General features: G+C 47.6%; 1 protein-coding gene across 10 annotated transcripts in view; it reads left to right on the top strand.

The window, feature by feature from the left end:
• foxp1b (forkhead box P1b) overlaps window positions 1–21,034 on the top strand; it is a 161,295-nt gene that overhangs the window by 49,935 nt on the left and 90,326 nt on the right. For 6 of the 10 annotated variants that reach the window (XM_061727918.1, XM_061727927.1, XM_061727926.1 and 3 more), the window contains one exon: window positions 8,077–8,126. The exons of 1 other annotated variant lie outside the window; for it this stretch is intronic. The gene's annotated coding sequence lies outside the window, so the exon portion shown is untranslated. Of the gene's footprint in view, window positions 1–7,791; window positions 7,893–8,076; window positions 8,127–8,314; window positions 8,409–11,848; window positions 11,867–21,034 lie in introns of those variants that run through there. 3 more of the 10 variants (XM_061727919.1, XM_061727923.1, XM_061727925.1) reach the window with 3 other exon arrangements.

The following is a 21,034-nucleotide window of genomic DNA, read 5'->3' as shown; positions in this document are numbered from 1 at the left end:
TCCAGCGATGCTAGTCATTTAGATTACGCAGAACTCTGAAGTGCTGTCTTTGTCTCCATCCTGATGCTGAAACTTTTCAATGAGACCGTTTGACGCGGCGCTGCTCCCCGCCGCGGCCCCCGCCGACCAACCGGTCACACCGCCTGATGAAAAGTGTTTTAATGCCAAAAAATAAAAATCAACTTCTGCAGTATTTGAAACCCCGGCTTTATTATTAGTCTTTTGCATTGTTTGATGGACTCAGATGAAGTGCGGAGGAAAGAAAAAAGAACAACAGCTTAAAAAAAAACGCCTGCCGAGGAGACTGCTTTTTATTCCGTTATCCTTTTGTTGGTGATTACGGTCTGTAGGGAGATAATTACACTTTAATGTGGAGTTAATGAAACCAAAACTTGTCTTTTCTTGTGAGGAGGAAGGGCAGATCTTTTGTACTGGTGTCTGCAGACGTCTCCCACCCTTGACAGGGCACACAGAGGACCGGCTTTGTTTTAGGGCCGCGGCTGATATGAGAATCACTGGGAATGCTGGGAAACATCCCAACAGGTCGTCAGGAGTATGTGCTAATTAAAAAAAAACAGGAAAGCAAGACCCGTTCATGGTTGGCGTTTTTAAAACTCCAGTATGCAGCGGCCAGCATGTGCCGGCCATCACTTTGACCCCGCCTGGTGGAACGGGAAAGAAATGTGCAGATTTGAATGTATGACAGGACAACATGGGAGCCATATGCGTCGGACCGGAGATGCTGGTTCCTAACAAGTGGGGGTGCTGACCGGTGCTGACCAGCTGAAGACCAAAGACCGGAGTGGTGGCCAGAGAGCACGCATCGGGCCGTCCTTGTGGAGGTTCACATCTGGTGTGTTTGTGTGTGTGTGTGTGTGGGGGGGGGGCAGCAGAAACCCTCCCCCTCTCCCGCCCCTCCTGCACCACTCTCACATTTCATCATCTGTTCTTCAGCACCACGGTGCACCAGCACAAGTTGGCGGTTCTGGATCCATCTGTTGTTATTATTTTCCACTGATAATTGGCCCCAACAATGGAATGCCTGCCCCCCCCCAAATCCCCCCAGAACCCCCCCGCCCCCGCCTTTGAAACCTTACCCGGTGTTTATTTTCCAAAGTCTCAATCCTACTCTCCTTTCTCTGCGTTTCTCCCCCATCAGTTCTCCCCCACCCCCTGCTGTCATGTAGTGCCCCCCCCCCATCCATTCGAGGGGGTTTCACATGAAAATTACCTCCCTGACTGGCCACCTCAGTAAGTGTCACTCAGCATCTGACACTCCTCTCTGGACGTCTCTGCTCGGCTCCCATCGTTTTCTTCTCCTCTGGAGCGTCGCTCCTCACCGCTCAAGTCTGCATTCCTCTCCTCAAAGAACGGAGACGGTTAGATGAAGAGAATGGGAGGGGATGGGGGGGGGGGGTCCTAAGAGTGGCTTTATAAAGCAGGATGGACAATAGTGGGCAGTAATGCTGTGGTCGTCCACCTGGAGGAGAGGGGACGCCAGGATGAATGGAAGTATCGCAGGATGTACTTTCTTTTCATCAGGACTTAAGTTAATGAACACCCACACCAAAAAACTGACCTACATATGTTGATTAAAAGTAATATTTTGAATTTTAATTAATGTTTTAGGTTGTAATTAAACAGTATCTTAATGAAGTCTTCATACTGTGCTTGAAAGTACTGGTTTTATTAAGGGTCACACTCATATGGTGTTGGACCCCGTCTGGCTCTGTGAGCTTGTGAATGTTTGCTTCAGTCGGAGCGCTGCCGACCGCCCTCCCCTCCGCAGCCCAACGATCCTCAGCCCGGACTCTGGCGGCCGGTCTGATGGTTAAAACGATCCCTCGTGTTCTCCGAACCACTAACTTGGGTGTGATGGACCTTGGCGTTGTCATCTTGGAAGAAGCCAGTGTCATCGGGGAAGGAAATTATCTTAAATCTTAAAGGAGCATGAGGCAGGATTTATGAAAAAAATTCGTATATGTTTTAAGTTTTCTAGTAATAATGTCAGATGAAGCGTTCCAAACCAAAAAGAATGATCCCTCTAGTGTATCTCTCCGTTGCCTTGAACAGGCTGTGTGCTGCAAAATGTGCTGCAATTGTGGGGCCGAATTTCCCGCGCTGTCCTGCAGATGTGACGTCACATGACGCTGCATGCGCGTTCTCCCCGTTCTCCCGTGCCGGCTTCACTGTTGGCTGCAGTACCCCCCACGGCCGTCGTGGCGAAGGGTGGCGCTAGAGAGTCTCATTTCTTAAAAGGAGCCTCATGCTCCTTTTAAACGAGTCATTTTCCTGTTCTGAAACGCAGCAAGACTGAGGTTACCAGCGCCCCATTGGGGGTTAAAGCTTTTCCATGGGGGGGGTTCCACCTGTGTGCACTGTTAAGGCTGAATTACGCTTCTGCGTCAAAACGACGCCGTGTCTACGGCGTGTGGTTTTTGTACACGCAGAGGACACGCCGTCACCTGCGCCGTCAGTGACGTGCACCTCCCGAAAATTGTAACTACGCGTCGAGGAGACGCCGTCCACACGCAGACCGAGAGGGCTGTGATTGGTTCGTTTGAAAGCGAAGCATTTCCGGTTTCCGGTTTGAAGCAGTAGTGAACTTCCAGGGCTTTTTTCTTCGTTTATGTGTGATTTTTTTTGTTTTTGTTTTTTGCACAATAGTTGTCCTTATTTCTTTGATTTACTGTGACCGGAAAAAGTCGGATAAACCATTCAGAAAAAGATCGCTAACTAGTGGCCGCGGGGGGTACTGCACCGCGACCAAATGGAGAGACGGAGAAGTCTGAACAGTTCGTGACGGTGTCACGGGTGCGCCGTGTGCTCTGCGTGTGTGTGACGCAGAACCATACTCAGCCCTTTACGGTGTTTTATTCATCGGTAGCAACCATACCTGCCCCTCCCAAAGTACTGGACACCGTACGTGGGGAGTCACTCGTATCACAGGGACATCTGGCCACCGCCTATGCAAAGCGTCTCGGAGAGGCGTCCAAGCAGCACGTCAAAAGGTTTGAATCTGAAGATGAAAGTATCCGGTGCTGGGAGGGAAGTGGCCTCAGGGCTCACATAAAGAAACCTCGAGGATAAAGAAACTATCCCTCTCTTCTGTCTTCTGAAGGACCTAGACGTGTGAAATAAAACCCCTTTGAGGGTTTAATTACTGACATGTTTGTCATCATATTTTAATGGTTCACGTGTCTTGAAGATGTCAATGCGTTGTGCTTTTCCAGGCTTGAAAGGTAAAAAAGAGCCCAAAGAAAAGCACTTATGTGGCATCGGGTCATAATGAGCCAGAAAAAGTCCTGTTCTTTTCACTGAGGACGTTTATTTGAATGAATAGGTGTTATATTTTTAATGTCCTCCTTCCTGGCGGCCGGTCTGTCCCACGTGACCGTGGTGATGCTGGTCCGTCCCTCCTGCCCTGGTCTGGTTTAAAGAGGCCAGGTGAGGCTCTCGGCAGGGATCTGCTCTGTGCCACTGCTGATGTTTATGCAGAGAGGCCTCTTCCTGCATATTTAATCTGGAGCCAGGCACCGGCTCTTACTGGGGTTTGAGCGCATGCCTCTAGTCAATCTCAGCACTGCTGTCTGGGCTCAGGTTCTCTCTCTCTCTCTCTCTCGCTCTCTCTCTCTCTCTCTCTCTCTCTCTCTCGCTCTTATACGCATGCACATGTGAAAGATACTTAGCTTACCACACACTACTTCAGCTGCTTCACGCCTGCCACTTGTGCTTGCAGCTTCTCCTCATGCTCAGAAGTGGATTTCAAACATTCAGTGCTTGGACCGAATCTGAATCTGTAGAAAGTTTAATCAACATGATGAAAGTCTGTCTGGCTGTTTGTTGGTAAGTCTGTAACGTTACTTTGATGCAGGTTCGGTCATTGTTTCTGCCGTCAGGTGGTTGTGGGCGTGTCTCCACGAGGGCGGGTCTTGTGATTGACAGGGTTTGTGTGCAGTGCGTGGACGGCCGTGGGCCGACGGCATGGATGTATTATATTAACCTGGATACCGGACCGGAAAATGGCCGCCGTTCATTTCAATGGAAGTTGCTCGCCTGTCGCATACGCACCGAAAAAGTTCCTGACTTCCGGGTTTACTTTCGCGTTATGGGGCCCATAGAGCACGCACAGTTGAGTCACCTCCCATCATGCCCCGGGGCGATGAGAACGAGTATTAATATAATATGTATTAATATAATATATTAATGAATGTATATTATTACATGTATAGTATTACATATATTATTTATGTATTAATATAATATAATTATATAATATGTATTAATATAATACATACATGGAGTGCACCGACACGGCTGTGACGTCAGCCGTGACGTCACGCCCAGAAAGAGACTTTTCTTTGACTTTTCTGGCCGTTATAAAACATTTTTGACGGATATAAAGTCCATGACTTAAAAATATAGACTACAAAGATTAGTAATTGCCGGTGATTACAGCTGGAGGTTCCTGTGAACAGTTTTAGAGGCTTCTCTTTTACTATTGCGATCTATGGGAAAAAAGCTTTCTGGGCCCCATGGGATTTTTTGTTGCAGTACCGCGGCTGGACACTGGAAAAAATCGGCGTGACTGCTGAGTGCGAGACCGGGGGCCTGGTATGCAGGCGCACAAGCGTGTAAGGGTGCCTGCATGTGTCCAGCTGCACCAGTTCACGTGCAATGCAGAGTTGCAGAGAAAGTTAGTTAGTTGTACTTGACTCGTTTCATCCTATTGGGTCTCTGGTTTCACCTGGGGAGTCTGGGGCATTAATAGGGCTGGGGCGAGACCGGACCTGGGCCAGACTGGGACTGGGTGAGACCGGATAGGTTGTCAGGACGTTGACCGGGTTAAAAAGGGTCTGCATCCAGAGGGCCGGGTTTCACCGTCTGTCCTGACCTGTCCTCGCTGGGACTCAGCAGAACTCTGTGCATCTCTCCAATCAATAGATTGGAATGGATCAGTGATTAGACATGTTGATTGATTAATGAACTTGTTTTTGATGCTGCACAGTAAAGTTGAGCTTGGACTGAAAGTCCTGTTAGCTGCTCATTGAACGGCAGATCTGGACGGGTCGGGAGAAGCCGGGCCACCCGGCCGGCCCGGCGTCCACACGGCTGCGGCGCTGCTCTGGAGCTCAGAGCAAAACAAACGGATAAAATCTGGCTGGACTGGACTTTTAATTGGTGGTTCTGAGTCTGTAAACAACAGAAGTTTCTGACACGCAAACAGCCTGTTTGGGTGTTGCAGCCTGACGCCGGGTCCTGCCAATCACATTAAAAAAGGGAAAATAAATAAATAACTTTGTTTTTTTCCACTTCTTTAAACGCCGACTGTTTCAGCCTTTACGAGAGTTGGTCATGTTTTTCATTTTAATCAGTCTTTCTTAATAAAAGCCCAGAGAACAACAGGGGGAGAGCAGAGCAGTCAGCCCTCTGGGCCGATGCTATCGTACAGTTAGCAGCTGCGTCTGCTGAGAGGTGAGTAATGCTCCACATTTTCCTGTGTTTTCAAGCCTTGGAAACCAATCGTGCCCACACCCTCCAAACAAACACCAGTGACCCGGCACGCCGACATCCCTCCGCAGCTCTCCTCCACCGTTTGCTTTATTTACACCGGGTTCTTAATAAAGATCCGGCCGCCCCGAGGTGTGCTGAACCGAGACCGTCACTCGTTTCTTGTTTTATTCAAACACACTGTTAGGCCCGGCATGATAAATAGCCCCTGCAGATTTATTCAGATGCTGATACTAAGTGGTCCAAACATCCAGGATGAGCTGTAAAGAGCCACGAGACAACTCTGGCAGTCTCCTATTGACAACCATTGAGTTGAGCATTAATTAATATGGTAATGATGTGTGAAGGTTCATTAACAAGCAGCCGCAGAAGTAGCTGCAGATACAGTATTAAGCATGCTCGGAGTAATTAATGGAATAACTTTACTTAGTGGTAAATATTCATGGGTCCTCATCTTTTTGTGTGCTGGCTGTGAAGAGAGAGGACGGCCTGTCCATTAGAGGGGCTGAAGAGCTGTCCACGCTGAATGCGGCTCTTTGTCGGGGCCGGGCGAGTTTCAGTGGAGGGGTATTAATTCATATTTTGAACATGCAATCTTTCAACAAAGCCAAAGGCAGCGATAACGTACCTGGGACGAGAGAGCGCATTGTGGAGCGCTGACCCCTCCACAAATAGGCCGGCCCACTTCACGGCTCGTTTTCGGCGGAACACAATGAGTCCGTGTTCGCCGTGAGATGTGACCACAGCATGTCATTAGCATAGAAAAAAACCCCTCCTGATTGTACATTTCCCCTGAATATCCCGCCCGCCCCACCCACGGCTGCCTCCCGGTATTTCCACGGAGAATGGAAACACATGTTGGGATCATGTGACGGTGAAGGTAGCAGGTTAATGGTTGCTTATCTGCCGCACGCAAGCGGCTGAAGGATGTCTCTTTGTCAAAAGTCATTTGTTTTTCTATTTTCCACTTTGTTAACGCCGTGGACCTGCGCCCGCCATGTCAGGGCCTTCCAGGAAAAGCTTGTCAAATGCTCCTTAGTTTTCCTTTGTCTTCTGAAATTGTTGCATTTTGATTCATATTCTCATCTCGGGCTCCTCGCTAAGCATGCACATAACCCACCTGGGTGGGTAATTATCTCAACCAGGAGTTGTTCTGTTCCCTAAAATCTCAAGGCGGGAGTGTGTGATGGGCTCGGTTCTCCCGACCGGGCGAAGCAGCGTGGGCTTGTTTATCCTCACCCCGCCGTCTCTGCACCCCCACGGTTCTAAATGGCAATATTAGAGCCTTGTGCTGTTTGAAATGGAGACAATTATCTGTTTAGATGTTATGAGATGGGCATTACATTGCAAGGAGAAAAGGCGTACAGCTGCTATCGGGATCCTGTTGTTGCCTTTTATCTTCAATACAAATTTTCCATCATTAAATGATGGAACATTTATCTAAATGGATGTTATGCATTGAGTAAACTCATTTAGCTCCCAGGGCTCTTTCAGGTGATGGGAATTAATGATGTTTAGTAGTTTGAAACTGAAAATATCTGTCATTTGTCACCACTCACCATTGATTTATGATTCCATTGATGATATGTTAATTGAAGTGTAATGAATCACCCTAATAGGGTAGTTATGTGGGAACGGTCCATTTTGGCTGATTGTTCAGCCCTCGGAGAGTTCAGAGCTCGCAGGATGTTGACTGGCGTTTTCAACGAGGGCATTTAACTCTAAATTAATGTGGAAACTGAGTGACTTGGGCCGGGGTGTTGCTATCTGCCTTCACTCTGTTTTAGATATACTTGCACAAAAGCCCCGCCGCAGTTTTGACTGCCAAATGTAAACGGCAGAAAAAGATCGGTGGGACGCAGCCTTTCAGCTCTTTTTTTTTTTCATTTCATTGGCTGTGGTTTTACGCTTTTATTCAAATGCACCATGATAGTGCCTCACCATCACTTTTCTGTTTACCATAAAAATTAACTTTTGTTTCCTGGTTTTTTCTGTCTCTCTTTTCCTTTTTTTTTGGCCGGGTTGAGTTCTCTGGAAGCACGACATTGTGCAATCAGATGGGAGGCGGGCTTGTGGGGGGGGTTCAGGTCAAGATGCGCTGCGCTCACCGGCATGGGGGGCGGGGGCAAGAGAAGCATCTACTGTCACCAATATGAAAAGTTTTTGTCTTGCAAATACAGCAGCCCCATTGTCCCTGCGTTATCACCAGTGGGTGTAGTTTGAGTGGAGTGGCAGGTGGAAGTGTGAGGATGTGTTGCACGGGCACGGCAGTAGGCTGCAGGAGGATCAGTGACAGGTGCTTCCCGCCCCGCTCAGAGCTGGAATGGTGGCGGTTACGATCCGGGCGGCTGACGGAGGTACGGTGATGGCTACGGCGATCGGTACGGCAATCGGCAAACAGCACAGGAATGCACGGAACTGATTTTTTCTGATTTTTCTCAGAACTTATGAGAGCGTCGTGCACGTGAATGGCTTTCTTGCTGCTGACGACCAGCATCATGTTGTGCTGTGGTCATTATTATTTATTAATAATAATAATAATAATAGGTTCTTTCCTGTCTGCAGGGTGAGGAGGCTGTTTTTCCACCTCTGGAACTGGAGATTGCTTTGAATAAGTAAGTCCTGAACATGCAATCATTCACCACGCTGCATGTGCTGTTGCATGTGCTGGTGCATGTGCTGTTGCATGTGTGTGAATGCTCTGTTGCGTCGGCTTAATCATTCACTAAATGCGGTGTGTTTTTCCTGTTTGTGTACTGTGTTTGCGTGCGCCCGCGGGGGCGGGAGGGTGGGCAGGGTTTGGACAGGTGCACCGTGTCACTGCTCTGAGAAGCTGCTCTTCTGAGGCCGGCGTGCCGAGCAGTAAAGGGACGGCTCTTTTACAGGTGAACATGGAGGTTGGTACTCTGATTTATCAGTTTAATAACGTTTGCAGCGAGAAGCTGCATAATGCAGGGCGTGTGGACGGCTGCTCGGACGTGATAATACCACGTTTACAAAGCAAGAAAGCAGCGTTTCAGTACCCGTTCTGGTTGTTATGGTCGCCATCTCCGCCCCTCCGGTGGAGACCTCCTGTTTGCTCTTCACACCAGCCTCCGTTCACGGAGAGGAATGAGAGCTGTGCTGGAGCTCAGGGCTCCAGTGAGGGAACACATCTGTCTCTAAACGCTGGAAACTCATCTCATATCTTCGTAATCTGCTTTTCTTGTCGAGACTCAGGTTCATTCATGCAGGGTGTGTGACGATATTAAGCGAGCTTCGGGTGCTTCAGTCTTCAGCAGAGATTTGAATATTCATGAGTGATAGTAAACCCTCATGACTCATGCCACGACTACGCTATCCTGGTCTAACAGCATTTAGTAGCAATGTGCCACTTCTGCCACAAGGGGGCGGTAATTGGTCGCGGCCACGAAACAACACGAGAACACGCAAAACGTGCGTGCTCTGAAACCATACATGTTTACAGAGGTGTCAAGTAACGAAGTACAAATACTTTGTTACCTTACTTAAGTAGAAATTTTGGTTATCTATACTTCACTGGAGTAATTATTTTTCAGACGACTTTTTACTTTTACTCCTTACATTTTCACACAATTATCTGTACTTTTTACTCCTTACATTTTAAAAACAGCCTCGTTACTCTATTTCATTTCGGCCTTTAAAAAAAACTATCCAGGTAAATTGCTCCATCCGGATAGAGTGAATTTGGTTGTGGTTGTTTCAGATGTTCTTGTCCAGTTTTGTTCTTACATCCGTTCTCTCAGATTCCTGCAACTAAACTTGGATGTACATTCCAATAAAGGTTAGGATAAATGATAACATGCCTCTGAAGTTTGACTTTTTGCACCATTACAATACTTATAGGCAACTAGTCATCATATCTGCTGCTCTCTGAAACACATGTTAATGCTCAATAGTACACATATATGGTTCTTTAATATATTTACATTATACTAAGATGCATCATTTTCAATGGCTTTTGTCCTTAATGTTTTTTTTTCCCCCTTACATTACTTTTACACTTTAAGTAGTTTTGAAACCAGTATTTTTATACTTTTACTTGAGTAAGGAGTATTTATAAACTCTAGTATCTATACTTCTACCTGAGTAATGAATGGGAATACTTTTGACACCTCTGCATGTTTATGATATACGAGTTATAAACAGATAAAAACCAGCCCACATAAAACAACTGCTCACAGGAATCGAGCCCGTAGAGGCCCGTAGAACCCCCGTTACGACCTCACGCTGCTATTTGTGCCACACGTGGACATTTCCCAAATACTGGACCTTCCTTTAAACGGATTATGTAAAAGAACCATCAGATAAAATGAAAACAACACCGGTACCAGTGAAAGGGACCTGGATCTGTTTGATCCCCCCAACAGGTTTCATGCAGTCTGGAGACGTTGATAAACCTGCGCGTCAGTAACCTCACTGTACGCCGTTCACGTCATCACCGACACGTTTACAGACCACATCTCTGCAGACGGTGCGATCTGAAAGATTGATGCTGGTGTAGTTTTATCTGGAGCGCATTCTCCACACGCTCAGGTCGGCTTGAGCGGGCCCCTGGGCCGCCTGCCGCAGATGTACCATCAGCCCTTCCACACGGCCCTGCGATCCTCGTTAATGTGGCAGAATCAGCTTAATTATTGACACGAGCGTCCAATGTGAGTTTGATTGCGGAGCTAATGCAGAAATCCCTGTGGCAGCTTATGGGATTAATCTGTCTTGTTGTGAAAAGCTCTTAAAGTGCAGTAAAATCAAACGGGGTGAGTAAAGAAGCCCCGCGCGGTGTTTCGCTCCCCTTATGGATCCAGCATACGTTAGAAATTAGAATAAAGGAATTTGAAAGCGGCTGGAAAGGCGCCTGACAAGGGCTTGATTTAGGTATCTGGAGAGCTGGTGTGCAGCCGGGCTGGTTCTGATGTCTGCCGTGTGCAGGTCCGATTCCTGGCCGCCGCGTCCAGGCCTGATGACATCCAGCCTTCCAAAACAAAGAGGAAAAAAAGATGCAGAACATGTGTTTCTCTCTCTTAAAGGCTTCAAAATGTTATTGTCTTATGATCTACTTCATTTGTCCTGCTTGAATCCATATAAGGGGAAAGAATGACATATTTTTGCCAACATGCAGTTTGGTGTAATTCCTCTGTTGCTGTGAAGGCTCTCGTTTGTGCTGCGGTCCTTTTTAGCCGTCGAAATGTTTTTGTTTAATCTACTTTTTATGGAAGTGTTAAGAATAAACAAGTGGCTTCATGAATTGCACTCGCAGAAAGGTCGAGCTCAGATTTATGCCGGGATGAAAGTCGGGCCTCTGTAATAGTTCCCTTGACTGCATTTATTGCTTACTTTAAAAAAGTAATTTCTTTATATCAGCATCAAGCTGAAAATTGCCATGTATTAGTATTAGGCCTGGTAAGCTTCTAATTCTGTGGCATTTACAGCCGGCTGTGTTTCCATGCATTTATAACACTTTGATTCTTAAAAGCTCCTTTAATCGCTTATGCCTAGCTTGGAACATAATAAACAAGTCGCTGTAGCGAAAGTGCCACATGGGGGGGATTTCTAGCAGGAAAGTTAAATGCCTCTGTCACCGGCAGTTTAGTTGCTGTGTGTTTCATGCACTGTAAGTAACATAATCTACTCTCTGAGCTTATCTGCGGTGGCTACAAACATTGGCAGGCAGAATAGATGCAGAGCAGCATGAAAATGAAAAATTATCGTCCCTACAGAGATGTCACAATAGAGAACAAGGCAGATGCGCCGAGCGCCGGTGTCTCTGCCTTTTCCTGTTGATTGAGATCGCAGGATGTGTCAGAGCCTTCTAAACAGCCTCACCTGGCCACCGTCTGCTCTCCCTATCTGGCGCTCTGCTCCTGTAGCTGCATCAGCTGCTATCAGGACGCCGTCTGGCAGAGCGCCCGCCTCCGACTCGTCTGACTAAACGGGTCGCACACTTAGATACGCGCCTCACGCCGAGTACAGTGTGTTACACAACAGAGCAACAGCCGTACTCCCTCTGGCATCCCGCGCAACCCTCACGAGCATTATCTTCTGCCGCGAGGCCGGGGGAGCGGTGCTGATGATGTTGTCTCAGATGTGTGAACTTGAAGCTACTTAAAAAAAATATATATATATATATAAAATGTTGGTGAAAACAGGTTTGTGGGGTTTCAATCTATTTTTCTATCAGCCTCCAGCAGACACGTCGTCTTCTGGTCTGAGGCGTATTGACGGATGTGTGCGCCCTCGTCCCGCTCGGCGTGGGGAGGTTTAATCATGACAGTCGGCTACCAGGTGCCGACGGCTGACGTGACAGAGACTCGCCGCGAGATTGACTCCGGCCACAAAAGTAAGCAGAATCCATCTGCAGATGAGTCGTGTCACGGCGAGATGAAAAGAAAATCAGAAACGTGAGAGAAAAAGTGACAAACTCTCTATTTCAGCCCCGGCTTTTGTGATTGATTTGTTGTCTTCGGAGCAAAGTCTCTGTTCTCTTTATTTATTTTGGAGTCTGGAGAAGTCCACGCTGGACAGAGGATGATGGGATATCTAACGCATAGTAGCACGCGCTCCCTCACCTGAGGAGAGGAAGTATGAACTTATGAATGGAGATGCATTCGGGGGGGTTATTGATGGTTTGTCGCTATGTAAAAAAGTTCCCGTAATTGTGTTATTTGGTTAGTTGCGACTTTGTTGCACTCGCCTGGCGTCGTGGTAAATGGGAGTCTGGCAGTCCTCTTCTTTCTCTGTTTATTTTAGAAAACAAATCCCTTTTAGGGATAAAGCACCTGGTGGGGCTCCTTGATGGAACGGCTTCAGTCCTGCACAAATAAACAGCTTGCATTTCTGGTGCGAGATTAGGGATGAGGCTGAGAGCGAGTGAGCGATGGAGAGAGAGGTGGCGGAAAAGTAAACAAAGAAAGTCCACGCGGAGGACAGGAGTGGACGAGTCTGCTTCCACTTCCTGCCCGCGCGGCACTTCTTTCAGCTACTTTCCATTAAACGAAATCTTCGCCTGCCGCCGAAATAAAGAAAAGATCATTTGGATGCAGGCGTGTCGAATAACGTGACGGTTATTTGGTTTGACTCAGAGCTGCCATCCCGCTCTGATTCATTCTGGTTTTTATAAGCCGTTATTCTGATTGACTGACTGATAAGACGTCTTTAAACCGAGTCAGAAATGTTCAGCTTGAGCAGAACAGTCGTGCTCTCGGCGTGTGGCGCGCGTGAAGGGAGCGTTACCTGCTCCACGCCGTCAACAACAGCTCCTTTCCCTCTCATGGAGAGAACTGGCTCCGAGGTCATCCTGGGTCTCTGAAGACCACCTAGAGCAGTGGTTCCCAACCTTTTTTCCTTGGAGCCCCCCCTACTTGTGGCTAAGACCAGCCAGGCCCCCCGACCCGTACGTACTAGCACCAAAATAGTCTTTAATTGAAAAAATGAACATTAATTATGTTTTTTTTTTCTCCAACGTCACCAATGTATAAAATACGCACAAAAGGACATAAAAGGACATAAAAATATTTCTGAAAAATGTCTCTTTTAATATGAGACCACATTTTTTAACATTTTTCCTTTAACAACCTGTCGGAGTAGATTATATGTTGAGTAATGATATAATAATAAGGGATTCAATTATTTCCTGTGTTTGTCACCAGTGTATAAAAAACAAAAAATATTCAAGACATTCATAAATTATATCTAACAATGTCTTATGAATGACTCATTTGCAAATATAATTTTTACAACTGCATAATTTCAAAGCAGACAAAGTTTCGCGCCCCCCCAGAGATCTCTGGCGCCCCCCCAGGGGGGCCCGGACCCCAGGTTGGGAACCACTGACCTAGAGACACTTTGTATAGTAATGGACGCTAGATAAATAAACCTGAATTGAATAGGAAGAAGACATCCGTTGATGTCTGACTTTATCGTCCCAATAGGAGCAGCACAGCTGGTTGCAGCTGGGTCATTTCAGGCTCACCTTTGGTCCAAGTAGCTTCATGTCTTTGGCGTGTGCATGTGTGTGTGTAAAAAGACTAATTTTGCTCCGTTAGCTGAGGTCCTGGTCTGTGATGTCACAGTATCCTGCATAAATGATTGGCTCACTCAGGGTTTAGAAGGCTCCAGGGCTGCAGTAACAACCTCAGACTGGGATTACTTTTATTGGTCCTTTCAAGGTCTTCAATGTCAAGATGATTGTCTGTCGTGCATGTGTGCACGTCGGATTAAACAGTCCTGTTGTTGCTTCTAGACGATTAAAATTTGTACAAAGATGCAAAAATACGGCGTTGTGCTCGGGGTACGACAGCCTGCGGTTCTCTCTGCGTAAAGCAGCACAGAGGCGCGGCGGCGGTTTTTAGCCCCGTGGTCCGTTATACAGCTCCGGCTCTTGTCCAGAGTTGAGCAGGCCTCGGTTTCTCCTCCATCTTTACTTCACTGAGTCTCTCCGGTCACTTCTGGTCACCGTGGCTCCGTGAGCCGCATGGCTTTTGAACTACTAAAGTGCTAAACGGTCGTGGCCTAACACGGCAGCTAGATGACGCCCGCTAGACGTTAGCAAATATTCCTTCAAATGGATTAAAACAATATTGTTTTTTTTCCTCTGTTCATTGTTTTTACTTGTCCTGGTGAATTTAAGAGGAGAACACGATTTCAGACCGAGCTGCCGTCGTGCAGACGTGGCCTGGAAGGGAAGAGAAAAAGTGAGAAGCAGGTCCCAACCAAGCGTGGATTTATTTGTGTAAATGAAAGAAGTGGAGGTATTTTTCAGTGTGATATTTATTTATGATTTCTCCCCGTTTCTCCCTCTGCTTTTAGCCTTGGCTCCCACATTGTTTTCATAAACAAAGTCTCTCTGGCCGGCTAGAAACAACACAGGGCTCAGTGCACTGAAAACAGGAATGACAAACACCATTAGCTGAAAAATTTCCATCTCATTGCAACTATGTTATTGTTTACTTTACCATACCCGTCCTAATATGGTTACCTCCCTGTCAAAGCGGCCGGCGCCGAGCCGAGGGGCCCCTCGCGGGGGGATGCGTGCAGCTGCCACTTAGACAATAAGAAACAAATGTCACAGCTCGGCAACGCAGCCCCTCTCAGTCCTGCAGCGCCCGGCCTTCCAGGCTGCTGGGCTCGGCCCGCCGTGGCTTTTTATCTACTTTTCCAGCGTTTGATCCCCCCCCCACACCCCCTCCTCTCTTTGTTGTCCCCTCTTCTCGTGGTCTTTCTTTATTTGTCTGTATCTCTCCATCAATCTCTGTCCCTGTCCTGTTGTTGGCTGTGTGCAGGCTGACTGATGGGCCTCTGTTTGCTGTGCAGAGTTATTTATCGGGGGGTGGAGGGGGGGGTTTGGTGTTTGGAGCGGCCGAGCAGAGGCTGGTTCAGCGGCGGGTCACGCCCTGGCTCCAAGTCCACGACTCGGCTGTGTTTAGAAACATCTTCTGATGATTTAAGGGAGAACGGCTGCAGGGATCCTGCTGCAGGAGCAAAGTCAGTGTAAATAACATTGTAAAAAGTAGCCGCTTCTGCCGCAGCTCAGAGCCAGGTAACCGCCCCGCAGGTGAGTCCGGCAGCAGTTGGGAAACAGAGTTCGTTCAGATGTGATTTTTTTTTTTTCCCAGTCGGCTGGGAATGATGACAGCCTCACCTCAATCCTAAAATCCTCACGTTTATGATATTTGCCCAGTATTATCTGTGCCTGTAGATGAATGAGAGGACCGAACATGAGGAATGTAGAAGGTCAGACTGCGTGATTTACACAGAACAGAGCCGCACAATCCTTGGGAAAATACTTGGGCCGGGATCAAACACGCGTCATGTGATATGTTCTTAACACTGACCTTTAAAGTCAGGCGTTTTACTCCTTAGCTTTGGCAAGTGGTGGAACCGAACCGATGTAAAAGTGCTCCCGATCCATCGCTGAAGAGGCACATTCAGATGGACCATGACAGCAAGAAGACTCTTCTTCTTCTTCTTCTTCTTCTGGTGGGCTGAGTGTAGTAGTGAGTGTGAAAGGGTGGTCTTGTTTATCTCCGTACCCCGTCTCTCGCCCAATGGCGTCTGAGACAGAGCCCCGCCCCCCCCGGCCCCGTGTAACGCCACACATGAGCAACGAGGGATCCTCCAGCTGGAAGTGATCACACGTTGGTTACGTACTGATGTGCATTTTCAGAAAGTCTCCTGCTATCTTTTATTTACTTATGTATTCAAAGAAAAAAACAAACACTTGAAGCCTGGAGAAGATGTGAAATCCGTTCTCCTCAGTTGACAGCAGCGGCCAGACAGCAGGGTGGGTTCTCTGTAAGGTGCTCCAGGCAGGACCTGCTGGCATCGAACCGTAAATCCAGCCCGCTGCAGCAGTATTTTGTTGATAAGGTAATGGCATTGACCTTTTTTTTTTTTTCAGTCCGAGCGAGGGGAAAGACCGTCTTCTCTTTGACGTTAATGAACTTTGTGAAAGGTTGTTTACCGGCTTCAAGGTCGCTTTCTGAGAAAGGCAGCAGTTTTTCTTGTAAACATATTTACAGCCAGAGATGTGTAAACATTGTAAATGTATACCGGTGCTGCAGGAGCCACAGCGGCGAGTTCCCGCCCTTCTCCTCTCCTCCTCTCTTTGTTTTTTACCCTGACCTTTCCCCCCGTGGCACACGCATAGAAAAAGCTGTTGTGCGTGTTTACTTCAGGAGCCACTTTAAAGGACCACGCTGAGCAAAAGATAAAGTAAAGTAGAAAATATTAGAAAAAAAAAAAACCCCTCCTGCTCGAAAACACGATGGAAAGCTGCTCCAGGAAAGGAGGAGAAGAGAGGAGAGGCTTACGGCGAGGCAAGCCCGGCGCTGGTGGGGGTATTAAATATGAAATAATGGGATGTTGCTCAAGCACATCTCCGGGTGTAGTGTAGTGTTGAAAAATAAAATTTATGTTACCAGCTACTAGCCGTGAAGGTGCATCTGGACCTGGGTATCCTTTAATTAGATGTGAGATATTAGCATTTCATAGGGCTGTAGCGGGGCGAGGGAGCGGCCCGGCCACCGCGCCTTCATTAGCCGGCTTCTCCGTGTAATGAGTGCCGTCATTAGCTGATGGAGAAGATTTGCCCCAGCGCTACCTTGAAAGGCAGCTCCTCTACATACTTGCAGGAATAAGGCCTTTTAATGGATCCATAATGAATAAAATAAGAAGACGCTTCTTTAAAATGTTGTAACGTATACCGCTGCCGAGAGGGAGGACTGAGGCGGCTGGAGAAAGTGGCGCTCGGAGAACAAATACTTTTTTTTGGATTCACCAACTCTGGATGAAGTGAGGTGGATGGAAGTGAAACGTGTTGGTTTTGGTGGATGTTCCCGCCAGAGGGCCCGAGGAGGCGCTGTGGGGGCTGCCGGAGCCCAGCGCGGGCTTCAGGGACGAAGCTGCTAAGAAATAAAAAAAACCCCATCCCCTGCAGATTATACGTATATACTGTGTGTCACGAGTGTCTGCGGCGGAGAGCGTTGCACGTCGAACAGCAGCCCCGACAGCCGGAGCAGAGGTGTTTCTGTGCGATACGGACGTCTCCCCTAAGCCTTGAGCCGAGGCTTCAGTCTCTGAATCAGCCGTGAAGTGATTAGTATTTTATTGATGAGCTCCTGAAGTGGCAACTGTGGGAAATTGGATCTTTGATCTCCTGGAGTTTGGGAAATATATCCTGAGTGTGTGGAGCTCTGCAGGTGAAACGGCTCCATCCTACCAGCACGCTGCACGCCAACGCGCACGCGCGCACGTGCCGGCAGACTGGCGCCTTGTTTGCGGAGGATATGCCGCCCCTTCTCCCAAACACATATTTGTTTTGGATGTTTTCGCTGAGAGCCTACATGGTGATTACAGATGTTCATTAACAACATTTGGTATTTGTTTTCAACTTTAACCAATCACTTTGATATGCTAATTGGAGTGTAATTTAATTTGAGCCCTGTAATGATGATGCTGTTATTATGGACATAAATGATGCAGTTAAGCTGAGAGTAATCTCATTTGCATACTGTACATGCCAGTAAATTAAGCCCTTTCCTGCGTTGCTTCAGCTTTAATTTTCCACTCCTTTTCACACAGCATCCCTCAGCCCCTCCGCCTAATAGCAAGCCAGCGTGTTTGATGTGGAGAGCCGCTTCCTCACACTAAATCTAGTCACAATATGTAATACATAAAGGCGCTCATTATAACTCTAAGTGCCTTTTTAAGAAGTTGGTATTAATAAGCAGGCAAAGCTTTTTGTGCTTTGTAGTGATACACAAAAAACCTGTTTGCTCCTCTCCGTAATCATCCTCGGCACCCCTTAATGTACATGTAAGAAAATAACATTTATCACGGCTGTAATAATGATGAGCCTGGAAAGTGGGAAAGAGTCCGGGGCCGTGTGTTGTTCAGACGTATATCAAAGACGTGATCGTATTCTCATATCCACCGTCTTTGAGAACCAAGATGAAGGCTTTGTGGTTGTGTTTTGTAAGAAAGCTCCTTTTTTTTCTTCTTCTCCTCACTAAAAAACTAATTGAAAAATATCGCCTTATTATATGTTTAGCGCAAATAATTGGCTTCTTTGTACACAGGTTTTATTTGATGTGGGTATGAAAGAGGCATATTTCTGACACGGCCGGCCTTGATAAAAGCTCCTGTGTCTTCATTAGAGGAGCCGCGGCTCACGTCGCCTGATTGTCTGACGTTTGCAGCGAGAAGGTAAACATGTTTGTCGCTCTGTGTCGGGTTTATGCTGATCAAACATGTGAGGCCGGTCACGGTGAATGTTAAAGACACTTCTGCAGACGCGCCGCCTCACAATGGCGCGCCTGCGGGAGGAGTTTCTGAAGGTGGGTTAGGAGGATGCTTTATGGACTTTAACACTGACAATACAATTGCCCTTCACTGAGAAAGCTCCTCCATTTTGGCCCATAAAGAATATTATTTTGCTGCCAGCCAATTTTCTCTGTTAGTCTCTAATTGGCTACATAAATCTCGGCCGTTGAGGGTGAGAAATGTTGCGGTGTCACATAGTGTAATCTTCACCCTTATTTACCAATTCATTAAGATTCATTGATGCAGGATTGGTGAGAGGAAATGACTACATAAATCAGGCCTCCAACATAATGACCCTAATCAGTTGGGAATTGCAGAAAATGTCATGATGAACTATGTCCTTGTATTAGTGCCACTGTACGTTGTCATTGTGCTGCTTTATGAGTGGGACGCATCATCCTGACATGGGCTGTATTTAACAAAAAAGAGTTGTTAAAACCTGATTCCATTAAATCCCAGAAATTCATGTACCGTCTTTTGGTATTTAGCCCTGCGCCCTTTATCTTCAGTTTAACAACCTAATGGAACTCAAAACTCCCATGCTGTTTAACCCCCTCGTGGGTAAGTGAGCAGGCTAGAAGGGAAGAGATGCTGTTTAGGCTTAAATGGGCCTGATATGGTGCTGAGGAGGCGTCTGCAGGAGGCCTCGCCGCTAAACTCAGACCAGAGTTGTGGGTGAGGACCCCATCCCTGAAATAACTCATAGCTGTAGCCGGTGTGTAAAGGTGAGATTTATGTGGAACATCAGTAGTTTGCTTTTGTGATTAAGGCAGGCCGCACGCCACAGGATTCCCGGGTCCACTTTGATCCCAGTGGTCCCAACACAGATCTTAAATCGTAAATATGCTTAATATTAATCAGAAATGGTTTTGTGTGTTCGGGGGAACCTGCAACGACAAACTGTCATGTGGACCGACCCGGCAGGTTGATGTACCGTATTTTCCGCACTATAAGGCGCACCTAAAAGCCTTTAATTTCCTCAAAACTGGCAGTGCGCCTTATATATGATCATTACGGTAATTTCTGTTACTGTAGTCAGGGGGATTGTGGGTAATCTAGTTGGTTTTTATTTTGTTAATAAAGTTTGACATACATGGTTTTTTTGCATTTGCTGTAGGACTTTGTAGCATTTCCTGTAGCGCAGCTCCATCAGGTAGATACGTAACTCAACCCCAGTCACTATAGTACGGTATTTTACCATATATTTAGTGCGCCTTATAATGCGGTGCGCCTTATATGAACTGTGGTTTTAAAAGAGGTCATTTATTGAAGGTGCGCCTTATAATACGGTGCGTCTTATAGTGCTGAGAATATGGTAATTTCCTGCCGCCCAGCGTCCGCCTTTGGAGACTCTGTCAGGATGCCGAGCGGGTGTATTTACGAGGTCGGGGGGGTTTCTCCCGTCCCATGCTTTGATCTGAAAACCTTTCGGCCTGAACTGGGATCAGAAGAGTCGGGGATGGAAATGCACCGCGTGTTTTTGTCCCGGACGCCGTTCAGAAGGATGTCAGCATCAGTTTCTTCCACTTGTCACGGCTGATAATGAGAGAGGAAGTATAATACATGCATCTGGCAGGGTTGACGACTTACTCGACAGTAATTAGCGGCTGCTTTGTGCGGGCGGCCGCGGTTTACCACAGGTCCTCCTCGGTTTAGCCGCGCAGCTCAGCTTTCCCCCAAACTGATTAGACTCCACGTCGTCAGCTCACAGAGGAGCCGGCCGCTCCGGTGAACCGACGTCCCCCAAAAGGCAGCAGTGGTAATAATCTCGTCCTCCTCTTGCACGGGCACGCAGTATTAATTAGACAAGTTTGTGAAGGCCAACTCTTTTCCCAGGAAAAATGCATCTGACACATTTCCTCTGCGGACGCTCCCGCCGGAGCGCCCCCGCCTTCCCGGGACTGCAATTAAAACTGATTAGAAAACCCATGAAACTCTTTAAGTTGCGGTACCAGAATAGGTGCTGCTGCAGCCCCCCGGCGGCCGGATGGGTCGGCTTTGTGTTGTGCTCTGAGCCCACGTGGGCCTGAGGTGAGCGCGAGGGAAGCGGCGTGCGCCTGGAGCCCGTGGTCAGCAGCCCCCCCCCCCCCCCCCCCCTCCCGTCTCCTGGTGTCTGTCCTCCCGCTGCAGTGTTAATGGGCAGCAGCCACATGTGAGCCCGGCTATCAAAGTCAGATGAAGGAGAGTCGCTGGGAAAAAGATGTGTGGCGCAGCGCTCCTAAAACGGGCCCCACATCCCAGAATTACTATTCCATTCATGCGCAACCAGATTTAAACTCATTAGACTTCTCTATTTACTTACTCTCCATCGGCCCCAGTCGCACTAAAAATACCGTGGCCTGCCTTACTTCTGGCACATCCTGTCATCGTCTGAGCACAGCGGGCCTTCACGCCGAGCTGCTCCGCGCGCGGCCTCATGCCAAGGAGGCAAACGGCTCTATGTGTTTTCTGAAATTATGGATCTACTCAGACTCTCTCCTGGAGTCTCCGTCTACTCCCCTCCTTATTTGTATTTTTTAATTTAGCTGGGTTTGTGGCGTGATACGGGGCTGATGCTCGCGTCGCCGGCGCCGCCACCGGGATGTTGTGCTGCTCTCTGCTCACGCAGGAGTAATAGCTTTGGATCCAGATTTCATGCTGAAGAATCCTGTTACGGTCGTCCTGATGCGATATAAATATGTGTTTT

This window comes from Cololabis saira, chromosome 8 (genome assembly GCF_033807715.1).
Source record: "Cololabis saira isolate AMF1-May2022 chromosome 8, fColSai1.1, whole genome shotgun sequence".
Classification (NCBI taxonomy): Eukaryota; Metazoa; Chordata; class Actinopteri; order Beloniformes; family Belonidae; genus Cololabis; species Cololabis saira.
The sequence above is the reverse complement of the archived record's forward strand: the minus strand, read 5'-3'. Positions and strand labels throughout refer to the sequence as shown.